This window comes from Lissotriton vulgaris, chromosome 7 (assembly GCF_964263255.1).
Source record: "Lissotriton vulgaris chromosome 7, aLisVul1.2, whole genome shotgun sequence".
Lineage (NCBI taxonomy): Eukaryota > Metazoa > Chordata > Amphibia > Caudata > Salamandridae > Lissotriton > Lissotriton vulgaris.
In genome coordinates, this window is record NC_141695.1 from 1,625,063,164 (window position 1) to 1,625,079,354 (window position 16,191).

At 38.6% G+C, this 16,191-nt stretch overlaps 1 protein-coding gene across 1 annotated transcript in view; it reads right to left on the minus strand.

Annotated features, from left to right (window-relative positions):
• GDAP1L1 (ganglioside induced differentiation associated protein 1 like 1) overlaps positions 1-16,191 on the minus strand; it is a 425,118-nt gene that overhangs the window by 382,673 nt on the left and 26,254 nt on the right. The gene's annotated exons all lie outside the window — the stretch shown is intronic.

Below are 16,191 nucleotides of genomic sequence, written 5' to 3' on the forward strand. Positions count from 1 at the left end.
CAGGAGTCTTGGCATAGTCATTGGGTCTACGATTGACGTGCAAGATGCCTGCCTCACCCGAGGCTACTTCTGGTGTATGCAGAAGTGTCCAGAAATGAAAAAGGGGAAGTTAAAAAAGAAATGACTAGAAAAAATGGAAAACTTTAATGACATGGAAATTCCAGCTTATCATTGCTGTAACTCACACAGAAGGTGTGTGTGTTTGACATATATATATACTTTGTTTTTGTTTGTCCTTGTTATTGTCCTGACGAAAGCTCCCCTGACCCCTGTGGGCCCCGAGAGCTGAAACATGTCGACACCTTTGGAATGATATAGTAGCTCTATAACCCAGCTACTCACATATCACTAAGATTTTTTATTAAGAGTGACTAGTTCTTTGCACTCATTAAAGTTTTCCATTTTTTCTAGTCATTTCTTTTTTAACTTCCCCTTTTTCATTTCTGGACACTTCTGCATACACCAGAAGTAGTCTCTGGTGAGGCAGGCATCTTGCACGTCAATCGTAGACCCAATGACTATGCCAAGACTCCTGATGGGGCGGAAAAAAGATATACCGCTTTGACAATTTTCAGGAAGTCTATGAGGGTTTTCGATAAAAAAACTAAAAAAAAAACTAATGGTTTCTGCAGATACCAGTGTCCATTCTCTCTTGATTACCAGAAACTTATAAATAGGGGAAACGAATGGACCCTACTTTTTTCCTCTTCCCTCCTTTTCATTTTTGATATTTAAGCAGCGCACAGCTGCAGGGATCATTGCAGAACTAGTCATTTCCGACTAGATTCTTGATTCTCAGAGAGAGGAACTATGGAGAACAACATTGGTCTGAGTTTCACAGGGAGTGACATAGACGAGATACTAGCAGGCCATTCCTTATTACAAAATCAAGAACTTGCTGAAGCAATTGCACAGACGGATGAGTGGGATACCCTGACCAATAAAAAACGTGAACAAATTCGGACAGCAATACATGGAATTATTATGACCGAATATTTAAGGTCTAAATCTGCTCCAAAAGGCTTATGGGTCACAAATGCACCAAGAATCTTTTTACATGACCTCATCTTTCGACGTGACTGGTCTTCCATTTCATGGAAATGTACACTAGACTATTTAGTCCTAATAGTCAAAACAGCAAAGAGATTATCGGACGCTCTGTTAATAGAAATACAAGAGTGTGAGAATGAACTGAAGAAAAATATCAATCCGCAAGTGTACAAAAAACGTCTAGACGAAATCACAAAAGAAATGGATGACATTCAAGAATATTTGACACAGAACAAACTCCAAAAACTGTCAAGAGAGCTGAAAAAATTCAGCCAAGAGAAAATGCATCCCTACTCGAAGGAGGATTTTGTCAGTACCAACTTTGGATCAGATGGAGATTCCGCTGGAGGGACCTCATCTGATGGTTCTGAAGCGAGTTTTGATGGGTCAACATCTAGAAGGGGTCGTAACAACTTTAGATCTCAACGCCCTCGACGAGGCAATAGATGGCAAAGACCACCTTTCTACCATGGCAATCCAATGCCATACTACCCTCCTTACATGCCCCCCTTTACGGGCTGGATGAATCCTTTTCATCCCAATGTTAATCAACATCATCAGATGGAAAACCACCATATGACAGAGAATGTGATCCAACATCAAACACAGCCTTTTTTAGGGACGGGCCAAAATCTTTCAAGAGGAAAAAAGAAAAATCTCAGGTGGCAAGACCAACAGCCCAGTGTGCAGACAAGGAGCATGGCCTCAGCACAACCAGGACCGAGCAAGAAGACTCACTGATAGTGAATTTGACCACAATAACCCTGACTGAAGACCAGAAGAATGTCCTCAATAAAGGACTTGGTTTCGTCCCAACACCGACCACGGACCGATTCAACTTGAAATGTGAAGTATCAGAATTTTGTAGGACTCTGAAGTTAAAAGCCTTCTTCAGCAATTCCCCTGACCAATTGACGGGGGGTGATACCAATCTAAGACGAAAATCTAAATTCTGCCCACCATCTACTGCAGTGCCCATTGAAGTTCAAGCCTTTGAACAAGCGATAATGAAAGGGATCGACAACAGGGACCACAAAAAAAACTTATCAGAACATGACTAACAAAGAAAAATTAGCCTTATCTGAACTGAGAGACAATGAAAATATTGTAATCAAACCCGCAGATAAGGGTGGCGGGGTGGGGATCCTTACAAAAGAAGGATACAACGAACAGTGTCTGGCATTACTGTCTAATGAAACTTTCTACAAACAATTGGATACTGATCCGACTGAAAGGCTAACCAACATGATTGCAGTAATGATTCATGAGGCCGAAACAAATAGATGGATCTCAAAAAAAGAGGCAGAATGTTTAACACCGAAGGGACCTAAAACCCCTTTTTTCTACTCACTACCCAAAACTCATAAGAATAAAACTCCCCCACCTGGTCGCCCGATAGTATCGGGTATTGGATCTCTGTTGGAACCACTGTCGAAGTTTGCTGACGAATATTTAAAACCACTGGTTCAAAAAACGTCCACATATTTAAAGGACACCAGAGACCTTCTTAACCAAATTACAGATGTAGAATTCAATCAGAATACCATGCTACTGGTAGGGCTGGATGTAGAATCCCTCTACACCAGCCTACCACAAGAAGACACTCTCAAAATGCTGGAGGATCTCCTCTTCATGCAAGAATGGACATATAAGACCCCCAGGCACTTCATACTTGAATGCTGCAGATTGGCGTTACAAGAGAACTATTTCGAGTACAATGGCCAACTATTTCTACAATGCCATGGTACCTCTATGGGCAGTGCATTCGCGCCTTCGGTTGCAGGACTCTATGTGAGCCGCTTAGAACAAAACTGTATTCTCAATAACACTAACCCCTACGTTTCCAGTATAAAATACTGGAAACGTTATATTGATGACGTTCTACTCATATGGGATACACAATTTGACCTTACCGTTTTCATGGAATGGCTAAGTGACAGAGACCCTTGGTTGAAATTCACCTTTACATCACACAGCCAAACAATTGATTTCTTGGACCTGACCATTTTCGCTGAAAATGGTAAACTGGAAACAAGGACATTTATGAAACCGACAGCTAAGAACTGCTTACTGTCTTATTACAGCTATCATCCTCGTCCCCTACGGGATAATCTCCCATATAGTCAATTTCTGAGACACAAGCGGAACTGCAGCAAAAAGGAAGATTATAAACAACAAGCGAAAGTATTGTGCCAAAAGCTAAAGAAGAGGAATTATACACCGGCAATAATATCTAAATGTGAAAAACGGGCCAAACATCAGCCTAGAGACTGCCTCTTACAAAGTACGACCAGAGAACCAGTTAAAGATTTGGTCACATGTGTTACCACTTTCTGTCCTGCTACTTATGATGTCCAGAGACTCATAAAGAAGAATTGGCAGATATTAACCTCAGGAACCCTTAATTGGCCCAAGCCTAGGTTTGCAAATAGGAGAACAAAGAATATCAAAGATGTTCTTGTCCATACAAGACCAAAGAAAATACCACATAAAACAACTGTGAGAGATGTACATATGATGCCAGTCACCGGACATTACCCTTGTGGCACGTGTGGAGTCTGCAAATTTACCACATGTACAAAGACCTTACAATTGAATGACAACTTACTGTGGACACAAAGAAGCCATACAAATTGCAACTCAACACATGTGATATATCTAATCACATGCCCATGTCAGAAACAATATGTTGGCATGACCTGCCGTAAAGTCAAACTCCGGATAGGAGAACATCGGAGTAATGTCAGGTTGAAAAAAAGTACAACAAAACTATGTACACATTTTGTAGAGGCTGGTCACACATGTGACGATTTGAAATGGACAATACTGGAAATGCTACAATTTAAAGACCATAACGCTGAACAGATTCTTTTTAATAAAGAACAAAGATGGGTCGACCGTTTGAAAACTGATGAAGTAGGAATGAATGACCATATCCCATGGCACCAATTGTATTGACATTTGAGAAGTGATGTAGACTGCATTTAATTCTGTCTTTTAAGGTCAGTACCAAGACTACACAAGATGAGAATATGTAACTATTTGCCTGTCTGGCGCCTTTACGTAATTATCCACTCGCAAGACAGCTGAAAGTCACTACTAAATGCTGCTTACAAACTGACAATTTATTCTCAGCTCTCTAACAGTTTTTTAAAAATAAATTGCCCATAGCGTTATGATATTGATTAGCTCCCTTCAGACAATATCATTATAAAACGCCCCTTTGGGATGGTTTCGGCAAATCAGTTTGTCTACCCTGATTTCCCTGCAATTGGTTCACCATCATACGTGTGAAATACTAGTCCCCTTTTAGTGTCGTTGGCCACGATAAAAGATTAGTGACCTTAGACCCGCCCATAACCGGGGGCAGAGTCAGCACAAGGCGCTAGAGACGCGCCGCATGGGTAAGAATGGCGTTTTCATCGTTCTCAACAAGACCCCAGGTAAGACAAGCCCTTGTGACTAACTAGAGACGCCTCTGTCTTCCACTTAGTAAAAAACCAGCTGCGACCCTGACTCTCCGCTGAAGTCCGAATGAGGATTGGAAAAGGTAACACTTTGGGTCTTGCATGGGGCGTAACGCATTATTCATTATTCTTTTGCCGATTATTGAGCACAAGTACTTAATACATTATTACGAGTGTTTATAACGATCGAATCCACCGAGGGTACAACCAAGGGTTTAGATAACATATAGTGTTATTTTTGTCTGAACTGTGAACAAGATTACATACGCGAGATGGGCAGTTAATGCATGTGAGCCTTGTGATTGAACAGTTTAGCCTGGAATTTGTAAACAGTGTCTTAACATACTCCTGAGCCCTCTTGGCTCTACCAGCAGGACTTAGTATGCCAATTTGTGGTAGAAATGACACCCACATTGCAGATACGATTTCCATCAGAATCAAGTTTCTCGGTGTCTTACTGATTTGACTATTTATGACTCAGAGCTTTAAGGTTAGAATCAGCCAATTGCCAAGTCTGTTGTCCACATTACATCATGGACGTTTTTTAAAAGAGCACTCCCTTACCAGACCTCCTTGTTTCTCCTATTCCCTCTTGCTTGTAGAGTTATCCTACAAATATGGTTAGTCTTTACCTGCATTAAATAAATGCTTTATTATTATTTGCCTTTGCTTGCTAAACCCTACCATTGCACCAACTGACACAAGATTCTGTTGGCTTTTTTCACAGCTTGGAAATTCCAGCTTATCATTGCTGTAACTCACACAGAAGGTGTGTGTGTTTGACATATATATATACTTTGTTTTTGTTTGTCCTTGTTATTGTCCTGACGAAAGCTCCCCTGACCCCTGTGGGCCCCGAGAGCTGAAACATGTCGACACCTTTGGAATGATATAGTAGCTCTATAACCCAGCTACTCACATATCACTAAGATTTTTTATTAAGAGTGACTAGTTCTTTGCACTCATTAAAGTTTTCCATTTTTTCTAGTCATTTCTTTTTTAACTTCCCCTTTTTCATTTCTGGACACTTCTGCATACACCAGAAGTAGCCTCGGGTGAGGCAGGCATCTTGCACGTCAATCGTAGACCCAATGACTATGCCAAGACTCCTGATGGGGCGGAAAAAAGATATACCGCTTTGACAATTTTCAGGAAGTCTATGAGGATTTTCGATAAAAAAAAAAAAACTAATGGTTTCTGCAGATACCAGTGTCCATTCTCTCTTGATTACCAGAAACGTATAAATAGGGGAAACGAATGGACCCTACTTTTTTCCTCTTCCCTCCTTTTCATTTTCGGTCACTAAAGTAGTTATTGGGTTGAAGTATTGTGCAGCAGGAAGGTGATTTTGCTATGGCAATGTGCTTTAAAATAGAGGCACAAACAAGTAGATTTACATTCAATTCTATTGTGTGGTTTTGGGGATACTAGTTTATTTAAGGTTGGTAAAAAATAACTTTGATTGTGGTATGTCCATTGACGTAAATTGTGTCTACGACATTTATAATCATGTTTCGTTGGACAACAAGCTGAAAGTTGTCCTAGATGAAAGGTAACACTGGTAGTTTGGGCGGAATGATACAACAGTTACAGAATTAGGCAATGATCCTTTTATAAGTTGGTTGCTGAATGGGAGGAATCTATTGGTTTTGATTGACCGAAAAGGCATATAATCTAGGAAAGTAAGAGGGAGTTCGGCTTTTGAGCTTGTCAGTCTCTTACAGACTAGTAAGAGCTGATTAAATAAGCTTTGAAAGCCACAACAAGTTGCTGTAATGAAGTTTATGAGTATTTACTTATTGCCTTTTTAAAATTTGCACAACCAATTGGAGTTGAGAGTGGTTGTCTATGTGTAGTCCATAGGTAAAAACAAATGTGGATGGTTGTTATTGAGACTCAATATCGGTGACTCTGTGTAATGGAATTGTTATTTACTATTTTTTTTTGCAGTTTTATATAGCACAACTCTACCTGAAGGTATTGGAGCTCTTTACATGAGCACTAGTTACATTACATAAGGACACATTCATTTTTGGTAGGCACTCGGAGATTAAGGGCCTTATTACGAATTTGGCGCTCCTGAGGACTGCCATATCAGCGGTGGTGGTGTAAGCATGGAGAGTTCAGCATACCACATCCTCTTAGGGATTTTAAGTGTATGGTTTTTATGTTGGTGCATTTATCGGCGGAAATCTAATCAGGGCCACTGGAATAAAACAACTGTGCTGTGGCTGTGTTTTTCGCTTATTTGTACATTTGCATAACCTGCAAATGTTAACAACAATTTTTTGTTTCTAACTCAAATGTTGCCATGCAGTAGAAGACCCTTTGCAAAGGTTGACTGTTCACCTGTTGCTTATTTCTATATTTTGATGTTAAACTGGTACTAATGAGGAGAAGCCAATGTCCAGACAGTGTTAACAAGTGTAAAAATGGGTAAATAGTATGAGAAAATGGGATCAGCAGACCACCGTGTCTGTCATTGCCTTTTAAATAAAGCAAAAACATTTTTTTAACTGTAGTCCTTTTTCCTTAAAGGAAAACGGATGCCTTTAAAGAAGAAAAATGTCATTTATTAAGAGTAGACAGAGGTCCATGGGACGACTGCCTTTTCTTAAAAAATGTTGGCTCCACATTCACAAAGGGGAAGGGGTGCGAAAGGGTAACCCCCTCCTTCACAGAGTCGATAAAATCTGAATGTTTTGCGACCGCATTTCAGGTACATAGTTCCCACTGCAACTAGCTAATAGGAAGGGACACCCTCAACACACCCCTTCCTAATATTGACTCGCAATCGCTGTTTTGCGAGTTGGTAATAGGTTACCGACTTTTAAAATAGGGTTTATACATGTGAAAAGGTTCTTTAGCAGTTGCAAAATGCCCAGTTCTCCATTTGTGACTGCTAAAACCTGTCGAATATGTGGCCCTAAATTCTTATTCCCATTAATTTGGCATTTTGCTTTCAGGACAGACCCAACTATTGCTAAGGTGAAATTTTGAAAAGTTCATGTGAAGTAATAAATTCAGTCTGAAAAGAGTTGATTTTCTACTCACACTACACATTTTATGCTCTGCGTGCCCTGGTTTAAGTTCCGCAATAATATCAGCTTTAACCTGATGCCTCTTTCATGAATAAGTGTTATATTTTGCGACAAAAAATACTTGACTAACATCGTGCTGTCGCAGAGACACATTTAAGTTCAATATTGAGGTTAGCCAGGCTCAGGGGCAGAGGGCTTCATTTTTCTTTTGCCACTTTTAGGATCTATAAAATGATTAACATTCAAAAGGTCATTCATTATACTGCTATGTCAACTGCATTTTGTAATAACCTTGCATCTTGCATTTGACAAACGAAAATGTGACAGAGAATCAATTTAGTTATAATCCGAGCGCATATTTGTTTGCCATTACTGTCGTTTTATTCCAACAGTGTTTCCTGGGAGAGTTTTACGTCTGCGTCTGGTGTTATGCACCGATTGGGCTGTTGATCATGTCTCTGGTACTCGGCTGGCAGAGACACCGTTTCCCTGGATTGCTTTTCCTGGGAGAGCAAACTAAACGTCGGCCGTGTAAATTATTTCAGTTGAATTACAGCATAATGTGACACATGGAATGTGATTCATTACACCACAGAGCGGCCAGCAGAATAACACCTGCCTCTATGCACCCATCTTTTACAAAAATAATAAAGTGTTGTACCAGTTGGTAGCATCAGGGATTTGATAGTATAATTTATCACGTTTTTAACGAATAGCTTTGTGTAAAGTGAATTATTTTTAATAGCAGTCAGTTTACAGTAATTATGGAGACACATTTGCTAATATGTTTTCATTTGCCCCTGACATATTATCACCAACTACAGAGCACGCATTTTTTCTTTGTTAAATGAATTTAGCAACAAACGCCAACAAGAGAAGAAAGGAAGACAGGTAATAAACCAACACAAGGGATTTTTTTTATATAATTTATTTTGAGAAAGTGAGGTCCTGAGGTACTACCATGTTACTGGGTGATTTTTGGGTCTGGTCTCAGAGACAGCTTTAGATGTCTCGCCTGATTAGTGTTTTTAGGTCTGTGCCTTCCTTATGTGATCACAGAAAAAGAGCATTAGGAAGAGGTACTGAAAGAGAGGCATAGGCTATGCCCACAAGTTGCTCTACCTATTACAAGCTTGTGACTTAAGAGAGGTGTGTACTTCCATTAATAAAGGATGCTTGTATAGCACTGTTTGCCTTGTGGGGTAGCTTACCCTTAATAGAGTTGGTCTGAGTTGGTTATGTTGACAAGTCAATAGAGTGGACCCGATCGGGTCATTACCAACATTTCTATCAGATACTATAGCTCTGATGTGTTTTTTATCAAAAATTATGACAAAAGCACTTGACTTGACTTAGGTGTTGTGAAAAGCACATGCTAAAGTCAATAGGCCTGTAAGAGTGGATTGTTATTAATTCCTGATTAAAGTTACTGTATGCTTGACAGTTGTTGTTTGTTTGGGAAGGTTTATGCTCAAAGCAGTATGTCTGGATTGGTTATGATGACAGGTCAACAATAAAGGCTGCATACAAGATTGGTTCTTTTGGAAATGTTATGTCAGATCTCAAGGGTCAACAAAGGTTGTAGGTCTGACTTATTTATATGTTAAAGTCAATAGACATATATGGGTGGGTTATTTGAGCACTGTGTTGAAGTCTGTAAACAGATTTTTTCACTAGAATCTCACAAATGACCATAGTAGGCATGCATTTTGGTGGTGTGTACCCCTCTGACAAACAAGAAGATTTCACACTGAGATAAAACATGCTAGTCCCTGTAAGAATGTATTTTATATTGTTTTGCCAAATTAAATTTTGTGCATATGTTTTAATTTTGAGACTGTATGACTGATGATTAACTTGCGGGAAAGATTATGCTCAATACAATACACCTTAGTTGCTCATAGTGTCAAACAAATATGGCTGATTGACTCATTGGTAAATGTAATGTCGGATGTCATAGGTCTGACCTGTTTATTATGAAAAGTGACGACAAAGACATGAGGCCTAACTTATGTGTTCATTGTGGAAAGCTTATGTTAAGCGCTATAGGTCTCAAAGGGTGAATTGTTATTACATTGTGGTAGAGCCTGCATACAGACATTTTGCCACTTAGGCACTAAGAGATTACCGTAATAGGTGACAGTTTAGGTGGTAGTAACCCCTCCATTTTATATGATTTTTTTAAAGTCTGGCTTGACACTGTAGCAATTGCCCAAAGCTTACATGCTCCCCCCAAATATATTTTTTAAGATGTAGTATTGTATTAAGAAACAGATGTTGCGTCCGCCCAATGTTAACCTTCTGTACATGTATTTGATTGGACACTAGTTGTGTTGGAAGTAGGTAGAAGTAGTTGTGTTGCTCATAACTGACAGAAAACATGCTAATGCAGACCCCATACCAAATAAAGGAGAAATGCTTTGTATGATGCAAACCCATGACCAAAAAGGCATATTAGGTTGCGGACTCTGAAACAAACGTCATACAAAGGGTTTTCCATTGCAAATTCATTGACAAATGCAAAAGGAAAGAGTTTGCACTTTGAATTTTGACAAATACAATAGGAATGGATTTTACAATGCAATCTCTCTAACAAATGGAATAGTAAGGAACATTACATTGTAAACTATGTAAACTATCTGCCACATGGAATAGGAAGGGGCCTGATAACTATGTGTCTTTTAGGCCTGGTCGCAGAAAAATGCTTGGTGTTTAATGTAAATGTATTTATCGGGTATTCCTAAAATGTTTGGTGCATCTCTCTAGGCAGAGACCATGGTCCTGCTTCTGTTCATGCTAAAGTAAAAAATCATCGTGTTTAGTTTGTTCTTAACTGTAGTGATAAATGCAGTAAACTAGCCATTTTAAAATGTAAAATGTGGGCCTTACCTTGTTGATTGTGAAAAGCTTTAAGGTTTGCAAAATGCCCATTTAAAGATAAGGCTGTTTTTTATGGTTCGGGCCTGCTGGTGCACCAAATGTGATGCAGTGCACGCAACAAAATTCGTTTTATGGCGGGCATTGATGTATTAAGTGTTAGTTTTGTGTATTGTTGAGTTCTGAGTTTCTAGCTCATAGAACCTCCCTGAGTTGAGCCCAACATTGCTCTGCCTTGCTACCCTGAGAGTCAAGTGCTAACAGGGCTACTTGGTCCCCACTTTGAGGGTTCGTAGGAAGGAGGCTACATGACACCAAACAATAGTGATTTACATTGTGATCTCTGAAAATTGCAATAGGAAGGGGTTTTACTTTGTGAACTATATTTAAAGTACATTCGGAAGGGCTTTGCATCGTAAAATCTGTGACAAATGCAATTTGAAAGTGTTTTACCTTGTGAATTCTATGCAAAATACAAAGGAATGGGAGTTATACTGTGGACTTTCTAAAAGATAAAACAGGAATGGGTATTACATTGTGAACTCTCTGACAAATGCTATAGATAGAGTTTATAAAATGTGCAATCTCAGATCAGTTCAATTGAAAGTGGTTTTAATTGTAAACTACAAGACATACACCAGTTACTTCATGAATTTTAAAGTGATTCTGTTAAATCCCAGTTGGACTTAGTCCACAGGTTACCAGTAAATAAATGTACCTTGGTTGGGACACTTTGCCTGGTGCTCAGGGCATTTGGTCTAAGTAACTCATGCTGTTCCTATCTTCTATTACAGCTAAGCAGAGGAATGTTCTTAGCTCTTCTTGTTTAACCTTCCAGGAAACCAGATGTAAAAGATTTCCAGTACACCAGAGGTAAACGACTGTGCTCGTGTGAGTTTAAGGTGAATGTGTGCTTCTGTGTGTTCATGGAGAAGTTCATGAAAGCCAGCCCTATTGGCATTGCACCATCACACCAGCTTGTTTTTATTATGTGGTGTCTCTTTACGGTGGGCATGCTGTGGCATCATATTCACTGGGCAATGTGTACGCAGTAAAACTAGCTGTGAGATTTGACACCCACCCATATATGAAATGCTGTCTAAAAATGTGTGTGTGTGTGTGCTCTCACTTGGTATCTAGTGCCCAATCACACAAGGTGTGGCCGTGTCATCTCACCCGGTGTCCAGAATGGCATATCATACAGTATCTCTTGTCTCATCTTACAGAGTGCAGGGTGACATCTCACAATTTGCTTGTAGCGTTCTGATTGGTCAAATGCCGGGCAATCAGATTATTTGAAAACAGTAAAACCATGGATGATTGGCCCAGGCCCTAATCAAAAGTCATATCAAACAATGCACCCAGTGTTATCTTGCACTCTATGCGGTGCCATTTTACACTGTCACAATTGTACCGTTTCTACAATGTCATCAGACACCCTGCATGTACATTTAGTGGTTTCATGTTGCTTCCACTTGTGTAGACCCAGATACCCTGGAACAAAATGGGCAGAGGTTTGTGTGTCCTTCTTGAATGTGCCCGAAGCATCTAGTTAAACAAAGCCATTCATCACAGCAAAATCAATAAAGCCTCACTGCAGCAGCCACCGAGACTGCCTAGGGGCTATGTGCCACGTCACCCGAATGTAAAGGCAGACATTGGAAACGTGCTGGCAAAAGCTAAGATAATCTGTTCACAGTACAAATGATATGACCTCAGTAACTGACATTAGGGGGAAAGCCTTGTGCAACAAAAACGTGTCCTCAACTGATGAACACACAGGACTGACTACACCAGAAAAAGAGATGCCACAGAAATGTGTACAGGTATGGCACATTATAGGTAATACAATGGAAAAAACAACCTAGGCGGAAGTCTTAACTTGCCTACACAATGGTCACAAGACAAAAACTAGAAAAGGACAGTTTCCAAAAAATTACGTTTTTATATTGAACAAATTTATTATTAAATGAGACAATTTAAAAATACATATATCAAAAGACAAAATAAAATTACATTTCAAAAGTTTAAATCACAGTAAAAAACATTAATGATTCCTTTCACAATGAGAAGAAAGTGGTGTGTCAAGTTGTGTGTCGACGCGTTTTCATCAGCCGCCTTTTTAGAGAACCAAACAATAGTGAATTACACAATTAGGTAAGATTCTCCCTTACTCTGCTTGCATGGGATCTTATTTTACCAACACAGAAAATACTGAACAGTGTTCTCTATATATGTCTCTGGCACAGGTGCTGTCTCTTATATATGAAGCCTTTTTCTAAATTCGTCATTTTCCGTGGAGGCGATGCAACATTGTTTTTAATACCAGGTAAATTGGCCGCTTAAACCAGGCAAACGTGTTTAAACTGAGAAATAGTAAAGCAGCGAGGCATCCTTAGATTATTTTTCTTTTCTTATATCCCCAACAGGCGTACCCTTTTATCCTGCATTGAGCCAAAGAGTGGAATATATATCGATATCAGCTCCACATATGAATTGAATATTGGTTAGATTAGGTACGTTATTTTTGGACACAATTCTGTTTCTTCCATATAATCAAATAAGTATAGAGAATTACATGAACTCTTTTGTCTTAATAACAAACATTACAGAATTCCGTCGCCATTCCGTCGCCAATGCCATGTGAACCCTCTAATCTCCTAAAGATCTGAATAGAACAAATATAAATCAGTTCTACAGGCTGGCTCCAGCTGTAGGTAAGCAGAATAAGTCTATAATGATCCCAACATCAGATTCTAGGCATTAATACATCATGTGGAAAACAAATAAATAGAACCATGAAAATTCTTTGAATTAATAAGGTTAGCCTTCTCATATATAAATGATAACCTGTAATAAAATAATAGGACCTTAATGTTATAAATATGAGGCTCCAAGAGTTTAATCATTTCATCACAACTTCTACCCTTTTTACCTTCAGCTTTTACTATCATCTCATATATCTCCATCACCTTTTCTGGTTATTTATAGTTTAATCCTATTTTGAACGGTCTCTGAATTATATAAGGTACATAATATAAGGTACAAAGTAGAAGATGCCTTTTCAATGCTTGCTTAACTACATATAATGTATTGTCATGTTTATCTTTAGTTAGTAAGGCATTATTAGCATGGTATTTTCAATTTATGTAGTTTTTTCGCAAACGAAAAGATTTTGTTCATATTCGATTCTTGCTTTGGGTAGTAACGATATATATGAATTTATTGATTTGTAACATAAGTTCTTCATGCATTTTATATTTCTTGTTCTCATTATTGGTGCATTGAGACCATCTACAATAACAATATCAAGAAGATTTCTGTTCACTGCAATAATGTATTGCTGCAGTCCTTAAATTTCCTTTATCATCGGATAGTATTGTTTATTGTTGTCAATATGAATTACGTGAGCTACAGTAGAGGCTACTATTGATTTTTGCTCTTATTCTCTGAGCATAAATATTGCCTAAAATAACAGGACAAAACTTTTTTTGCACAGTTTCCTTCTTTTCAACCAAAAGTATGTATTTTATATAAAATAGTTGAATGTGAACTTTTAAGATTTATATAAAGCTAGAAATTTGGTTAATATTGTACTAAAACATGTTTTTATTTTTAGAAAGTTGTCCACTGTCTTGAGAAAGGCGCTGGTCGCCGAAACGCGTCGACACACAACTTGACACACCACTTTCTTCTCATTGTGAAAGGAATCATTAATGTTTTTTACTGTGATTTAAACTTTTGAAATGTAATTTTATTTTGTCTTTCGATATATGTATTTTTAAATTGTCTCATTTAATAATAAATTTGTTCAATATAAAAACGTAATTCTTTGGAAACTGTCCTTTTCTAGTTTTTGTCTTGTGACCATTGTGTAGGCAAGTTAAGACTTCCGCCTGGGTTGTTTTTTCCATTGTGTATTTTTCCCTGACCTAGGGGTGCATGTTTCTATTTGTTTATACAGGGAACCCTTGTTTGATACAAGACATTATAGGTAATATCAGGCAGAAATGATAAGTAAGTAAAAATAATCCAATTGTTTAAACCAGAAACTGTATTGACGTGCAAACCGAAACCAAATCAACACACAGGAAATTGCATATTTCCCTTGACCTTGAACTAGGTTACAAATTAATTAGAATGTTCTAAACACACTGGGGCATCCATGCTATTCCTGCCTAGCGTTCTGATTGTCATTGGAAGGAGCAATTTTTTAAAACACAATGCAATAGGTGCTAAGTTTGCTAACGTGTTTTGAATGGACCACAAGACACCATAAAGCTTTTTTTCACCACATCACAAATAAGCTGTTCTCTAAATAAATAGAGAAAATATATACACAACACGAAAAATATAGTATTTCTCTATGGCTTTTCAACAAAATGAATCTCACTAGAGCTGTCAGAAGCACACGATACAGAAACTTGCAACCCCAAAACTTTTAAAGAAAGTGACCAGTTTTCAGTGACTAATCAGTAACCGAGGAAGATTTATAGAAAAAAATTACGAAACCAATAAGAGATCTCACATAAACAATGGCCATGTTTCACACAATACAAAACTCACTTCATAAAGAGACAATATTGGAATATTAAAGCCTACAAAGAAAGGTAGAGCTATTAATGAATGCCAGAAGAGTAGGATTTACAGATCTTTAGAAAACTGTAACAGCATAGTACCCAATTCTTATGCTGACTGAGTAACATTACTCACAAACTAAACGGCAGAAACTAAGGACCTTACTCACAAAGGGAAACTTATACTTTTGGTGTAGGTTTGCTCTTTTTTGTTTGCTATTTACAAACTATGACTGTAGTTTTACATGTAGTATCTGCACAACTGTAGAGAACTCCCCACATTAAAAGACAGGACAGTCTCTGAAGTCGTAAAAATACCACATGTAAAACTACACTTATACTTTGTAACTAGCAAAGGATTTGTAAACTTACACCAAAAGTGTAAGTGTACCTTGGTGAATAAGGCCCTAAGAGCAGTGCTTACAATTTTTGTAGCTTAACACTGCTTTGTAAATATAGTTACCTTTCTAGCAGTGATCTGTGTGAAAGGGGCATGCAATGGGTGTTGCTGTGGGCATTCCACCGCAACATCCATCGCTTTTTGATGGTTCCCCAGATTTATAAGGATGTGTAAATCTGAGGCAGCAATAGCAGGCGTTAGAATGGCACAACGAAGAAATATACCATTATTTCTCTTTGTTTTTGCTTTTTGTATGTCTTCTGCATGCCATTAATAGTTGTTTATGTGCAGGAAGGGACACGTTTCTTCACATGATAATCATCCCCCAAACCCAGGCACTCTTGCACTATGGTGTCTGTGTTGGCGCCTGGCAGCTATTTTTCACACCAGCTCTGGGGAAAGCACAGGGGTGCACAGTATAGTTCTAAATAAGGTACATCCATGCGTTTTGGAAATGGTGGAGTGAGGCGCTGTGAAATTTTCTGCAGTGCCACACTCCACCATTTTAATTGTAAATATGCCCCATAGTGTTATACAACACAGGGCCTTGTTATGAGTTGATTCCTTCCCTGCATGGGGAATAAAGCCTGCTCTGCCCTGCAGCCAACCACTCACCACAGCCGAAAGGAAAGCTTCCCTCACACATTTACCACCAGCTCCAATCGGTTGGTAAATGTGTGTAGATTTGATCCCATTATGTCCCCTGTAATGAGGGAACCCAGTTCGGAACTGAACCCGCTATTCCCAGGTCAGTGTGTTGAAACAGCTTGCCATTCTCT